Source organism: Nicotiana tabacum, chromosome 7 (assembly GCF_000715075.1).
Source record: "Nicotiana tabacum cultivar K326 chromosome 7, ASM71507v2, whole genome shotgun sequence".
Taxonomy (NCBI): Eukaryota; Viridiplantae; Streptophyta; class Magnoliopsida; order Solanales; family Solanaceae; genus Nicotiana; species Nicotiana tabacum.
The window spans coordinates 123,461,659-123,468,743 of record NC_134086.1 but is presented as its reverse complement, the minus strand read 5'-3'; positions in this window follow the sequence as shown (position 1 = coordinate 123,468,743).

Here is a 7,085-nt window from a genome sequence, read left to right as displayed (position 1 = left end):
CCTTATTCTGCATTGTTTTTAACTACAAACAAAGCATCCATAAGTGTGATTTGTTGCCGAACTTTGTGTTCGCTGAAACACTGGGGTTTGAAGTACCGCTACACCAGTGTGTAATTCGTTCTATCCTGGGAGGAAATAATATATAACCTTGGGTACTAGGAGGGGATTAAATTCCTTAAGGAAACACTGTGAATTCAGTGAGCTCGAATTAATTTCTATTTTTTATTTATACTTACGTTTATAAGCTAACGTTCTAATTTCCAGAATCATTATTTACAAGTACAGAGGAACAACATAAATAGCATCCTTTACTATTACAGGAGATCCGTAATCGAAAGGAAAGAAATGGGGTGGGACAAAGGAAGACTTTTTCCAGCCTGTTTCCGAATTCAGATTATTAGACACCAATAAGTCAAGCCTAAGCATCTTGAATGCTATACTTTTCAAACCTCGTACCCATAGCAGATAATGTTCCTTGGTGACTGGATGAGAAAAGAATGCACAAATTGAACCAAATGGGAGTCCAAAGGTAAGTTGTTCTTGGGTGATAGGGTTGATGACACTATACATGAAAGTTTGATATTCTGAATATCTAAAGAAGAGCAAGCCATTGTGCGAAAATTGAAGGCTAGGAACGGAATAGTTTCTATATTTACCTTTTAGCTTTGAAATTACTCGAATTTTCTTACTACTAATTCTTTGATGTTCTTCGTCCCAATCCTCGAGAAATAGTAGAGATTATTTGGAGCTTTTCCAAATGATATCTGCTGGACAACCATAATAGGAACATCGCCACAGTTAAGATACAAGTCGTTGAAATGTGGTGTTGATATTAAGAAATTCCAATGCCTGCAGATAAGTTGGCAACGGAGTAGGTCTTCTGCTGGAAGCTAGTCTGCTCAGAATATCCATCCATACATCATCTGGAAGAGGTTTACAATGCTCAGTTGAAATATAAGATCGAACCATTGTGAAACTGACAATCTAGTTTCTTTGGTAAAAAGAAATATACTATATATTACTACCCTGTAGAATTAAGAAAAAGGTTCCGAGGAATGACAAGGGAGTGGAGCGTTAGGACTCTTTGATAGACATTGAATTCTATCAAATAATCCAACGGATTGCTACAATATAAGAAGAAGAAGATATACACTTTATCTACACAATCTTGTTGGAAGTGTCCAACTCAATAACGCTACAGTAACTAATAAAGGGTTTTCACAAGCCCCCAATTGAGTCCAAAACTTATTGGGAGAACATAATTAACAAATTGTAGTGATACAAGGAGCGATTACCGAATTTACATATACGACGACACCTCCGTTTTCCTAAACTAAAGTGGATAACTGCTATTGCGTAAAGAACGCTTTGGTAACAAAGTAGTATGCGGGTGTATTTGGTATGATCGAAAATATTTTGAAAATAAGTCATATTTAGTTATATTTGATCATTACTCCTAAATATATTTCACAATTATCTTGGACAGATGTTATTCTCTTTCACAATTATTTCAACTCTTTTATTACTATTTCAATTTCCAACCAACACTGACAATATTATCAAATTTAACTTTCAAGAAATTCATCAAAATACTACTCCATCTGATTTACCTTCCCGAGAATATTTAAGGAATGGATCCAAATTTAAAATTGCTAATTATATTTCGAAAAGTATGCCTCACAAGCATTTTTGGAACTGTTGTATATATAATAAAGTTTTATCATTAATTCTTGATTCATTTGTGGTTACAGGAAGCATGGTGGTAGGGATAAGCAGGCCAAACCTCTTACGAAATGAGTTCTCTTTTCCAGTAAATTTTTTGTCCAATAACATGAATTAATTGCCTTATTACTATGGCAAAGAGTCAATTACTAGCTAAAATCAGTGGTTGACTGAGGAATTTTTACTCAAAAATAGGCAAAAGAAAAAATTAAAAACGTCTGAGAAGGTAGGCTAAATATCCACACCTCAACACTTTCACCTGATAATCGATCATTGAATGACTTAAGAAACTCTTTTTTTCTTTGATTCAATTACCCTAGCCAAGGTCTTAATTTGATCATTTATAATTAATGACAAAATGAAGCTTAAACTCATTGCCAAGAGTTGTCAAATTACATCTTGATCGATCACTAACTCTACAAGAATTTAATCGTACCCAATATGCTTTCAACTATCGCCCTAGGGCCATAGGTGTCGTATCTGGTATCAAAGCACAATAAATAACTTATCAATTATTATGACGATCTCAGATCAAAGGAAACTCTTACTTCACATTCTTCAAGAGAATATCATATATTGACTGTTATGGTAATTATAACCATTAGGTATTATCCAATGAGTCGGTTCAATGATCATATATATCTATATGCATCAGCTATCTATGTTATTTAGTTAATGAGATCAACTAATCTTTATCACATGAAGAGGATCATATAGATATTGATCTAACCGGATTGCCAATGTTCCAATTAATATTAAGAACAAATCTAAATTAAATTATAAGAAACTTTACTGATCTCATTATTCATGATCTCCATCATAATGACAAGTCTCAAAATCTAATCAAGGACCTAATCAAATTAATCAAGCAAATTATTAATAATTATAAAAGAATATCAAACGCCATATATATTTTATATGAATAATGTTCACAAAAATATGTTTAAATCAGCAAATATGAGATTGGATCTAGGGCATATCCACTATATCCTTAACAAATATAATAGATACTCTAAGACTCTTTACTCCAAAGTGTGAATATCTAATTTTTGCATGCTTTTAATTCTCCTAAAAATACTAGTATTTGGATGATTTTTAGTTATTTATGCATTTTTTATATTGCATTCCTTTATTAAAAATACTAAAAATATTTTTACCTTTTATTTGTATATTTTAGTTTGCATCTTTAAATTATATATTCCAAAAATATTTTTCTTTCTACTTGTATATTTTCTTTAAGACTAAATAAGATAATTAGGGGTAAGGGATTGGGCTAGTTATTTTAATTGAAATTGAGATAAAATTGGCCCAAAACTAGAGTAAAAATTTCACGGGGCGCCCTATTTGGTCGGCCCCATTTAATCTATACCCATTTTTTAAAAAACTTTTAACTTGTACCCACTTTTTAAACAACTTCAGCTCCTTTTCTCCTCCCCTTCAGTACCTCACCAGATGAAAGTAAGGTTGTGTTATAACATTTATAAATAACGATGGAATAGTAGTATCAACAAAGTGAAGAGAAAATGCAGTTCTTTATCTGCATAAATACTAAAGGGGAACTAGATTTTGATAAGAGTTGGCATCCAAGTTCTTTGTGCATTTAATCTTTCTCTTTCTGATGTTTTTTATATCTACAGATATTTCTCTACTGGGCAAAATGATGATATATGATAATGAGAAACAACGAGTTGGATGGCTTCCAGCAAACTGCAACAACAGGCTACTACTACCAGATAAATTACTCATAAGCATGAACATATACTTTATGACTAAAAATCTCAACGAGAATCACCAAAGTTATAGCAGCTATCTAACGAAATATCAATTTGAAGCTAGCTTAGAGCTGAAGTTTCCCAGTTACAACACAAAACTTCAGCTTTAGAGCTGAAGTTTCCAGTTACAACACAAAAACTTCAGCTCTAGAGCTGAAGTTTCCCAGTTACAACACAAAAACTTCAACTCTAGAGCTGAAGTTTCCAGTTACAATACAAAAACTTCAGCTCTAGAGCTGAAGTTTCCAGTTACACCACAAAAATTTCAGCTCTAGAGCTGAAGTTCGCTAGTTACAAAACAAAAACTTCAGCTCTAGAGCTGAACTTCAAGCCCGGCTACTAGAATGCTGAAGTTTTGCGTGATTGCCTTTGCTACTTCAGCCCCGTATGTTGAAGTAATGCGAAAAAGCGGGTACGCTTGCAATTTTTTTTGTAAAGCGGGCACAAGTTAAAATGTGACACAAAAAGTGAGTATAGATGCAATTGCCCCAAAACTAGAAGCCCAAAGTGCCCAGATCCGGTCCCAAATGGGGCTGCCATAGGAAGGTCAAAATGACGTAGTTTTATATCAAAACTACGTCGTTTTGGTTAAGTGATAGAGATTTAAGCTCATCCATTCATAGTCCCTTGATCCAACGATCCAAATTTGATCTTCATTCTTAGTATTTAACACCTAAAGAAGCCAAAATGTGCCCTCATTTTGCCATGTTATCTATTTCACTCATCTCTTTACTCTCTCATCTCTCACAAGAACCACCAGCCGCCCGCTGCCCCTATTCCGCCGGTTGGAAATCGCCGCCGGCGGACGACCTCCAATCGACCCCATTTTTTCACCATCTCTTTGTCTATTCCTCCTTTTTTCATAATCCAAATCCCAAATCCCCGAAATCCTCACCAAACTCCATAAATCTAGCCAAATCCGGAACCCTAGCCGCCCAATATTTTCTTCTTTTTCTCAAATTAATGACATACCAATCATCCCCACCACACTAGCCTCATATATTCGTGTATATCTCTAGGAGATCTATACTTCCCCTTTAATTTAACCCCCAAAATCCGTTCCGCCGTCACTGCCACCACCCCATTACCGACGTCCAACCACGGCTGCTCCACCACCCAAACGACCCCTGAAACTCTTCTTTTATGCGTAAATATGACCCCCAACACTATTTTCTCTTTGGCATGATTTGGAATTAACCCCGATAATACCGAAAGTTGTGTTTCCCAGCACATGCTATTGAGAAAATAGTGCTCGGGCAGTCAATTTGTTGTAGTTTGCATCGCCCTTGAGATTTGAGGAGAGTCGGCTTGGTTCGTTTGGTACAACCCCTAACTCTTTTTATTTTTTCTTTTAGTTTCTGAATTTTTGCTTTTTGTTTGTTCGTTTTGATCGATAGTATGATTGATGATAAGTCGTCTCTGTTTAGCCTAGTTATTTATTAATTTTTCATCGACCAAATTGTTCTTACTGTCGCTGAATAGTTAGTCGTTGTTTAAGTTAATATTAATCATTGTTCGATAGCTTATCAATGTTCATTTAAGTTGTATTTTAGGTAGTATTTCCTTATTACAATCGTCTACTATTTAGTTCCCATAAATCGATTGGCTTTAGTTTAGTTTGTTTGAATATTTAGTTCGATTACATTTTAAGTCTTGTTTCTATTTTGCTAGTTCATAGTTGGTTTGAGTTTGAGTATATAAGCTAAATTTCAGTCATGTGTTGAAAAAAAAAGCTGAATACTTGAGTATAGGGTATATAGTTGATCACTTTTTACTGTTCAAAGACTTTTTGAGTACTAAATTCTAAAATGTCTGTCATTATTTGGTAAAAAGCCTTGTCTTGGACAAATTTTTAACCAAAAATCTATCCTTTGAATAGTTTGGACAAATTTTTGGTAAAGATTATGTCCAAAGAACAGATTTTCATAATGAAATCATGTCCCTCCTCTCCTATAAAGAGGAGGTCTTTCTTTCAATTAAGGGGGAGTAGTTTTTGAACATCCTGGAGACACAAGAAGAAGAACAAAAAAAGAGATAACTTGAACATCCTTCACACTCTAAGAAAAAGACAAAACTTTGAGAAAAATTTGCAACTGAACATCGTAAAGTGAGCTGAAAAACTGAATATTTGTGAGTTCTTTCTTCCGATAATAAGTCGGTGAGCATTTGGTTTGAGTTTCTGGTTCGTATCGAGTTTAAAAGATTGTTGTTGCTTGGGCTGTTCTGTTGTTGTTTCTCCTTTGCTGTGTTCGTTGGTTGGCTTTTTTTCGGAGTTCCATCTTTGCTGTATTTTGATTTTCTGCCATTTAGATAACTTTTAAATCTATTGTAATGCGGATTCTCAATGTCGGATGTTGAAGGTGCCAACCTGCCTCTATTATTTGAGCATGCTTGTTGTGACTTAATGAAGAAATGAGTGTTTGAATGACACGTGCATGTTTCCGGTATACAAAATCTAGAATACCTTAGTTAATACTTTAACTTCTCTTTACATTTAGGGTGAAATAATATTCTGTTAGTCTACTAGTTGCCTTAAAATATATTGTATCACAAGGTTTTGGACTGTTATAGAGTTGGTCACTTAAGATTATCCTTTTTTTTTGCTATCCATGTTTATGTGCAAGTAGAGAATTGCATATAGTAATAAAAGAACTAATTTTCGGATGCAACTAAATTGTGGATGCATCTTTTGTTTTATCTGTTCTAGTTTAGAAAAAACTTTTGCCATGTTAGTTACATTATTTGTTGTTGTTTTTTTCTGTTCTTACATTGTTATATTAGATTACAATGTGGAGGCCAAGATTTTTCTTTAGTTTGTCATATGCTTTGGTAGTAATTGATACGTTTAATCTTTTTTTATCTCCTCCATTTCTTATAATGCCAAAACAGAGAAGTTTTTCCCTTTAATCCTTGTTAACTTTTCAAAAGAATAAAATATTATTAGAATGGTGGAGTTAAGTAAGGAATTGGGGCATGAATTTCTAATTGGACGTGTGTGTGCTTGGAGGATTTGGCAAAAAGATTATGTAATTGTTAATGGGCTGTATAGTTACGAGAATAATTGAAGAGTCTACTGGGCCCAAAAAATCGTGTAGTAAAGTTGATAGCCCACATTTTCTTTTTTTGAATAAATTTTTGGCCCGCTAATACAATAATATGTTAGTGGATTTTTTCCTAACTATACCATATATGAAACCTTATTACCCTAAATGTGCATAGTTTGTTAATTACCTGTCCAGTCCACACTTTAATTACAATTTATATACCATTCGACTATTAGGCATTAAAAGGGCAGAATATTCCCTAAAAACGCGCTAAAATTAAGGAGAGAATCTTGGTGTTAATTGATTCTACATTAAATTCAATTTTTAAAAAGGGAAAGGAGAATTCTCATCTGCGTATTTTTCTCCAGAACTACAATTCAAATTCTCGGAAAAAAAAGAATGAACAATTCAAATTTTCGAGTTTCAACAACTCAAAGTTGAAAAAATCTGTTCTTCCATATATTTTCCACCATTGATAGCCATTAAAAAGCTTGAAAGCTTTGAATTCAAATTTGGGTTTTCAAAAATCATTATTTATTTGGATTGG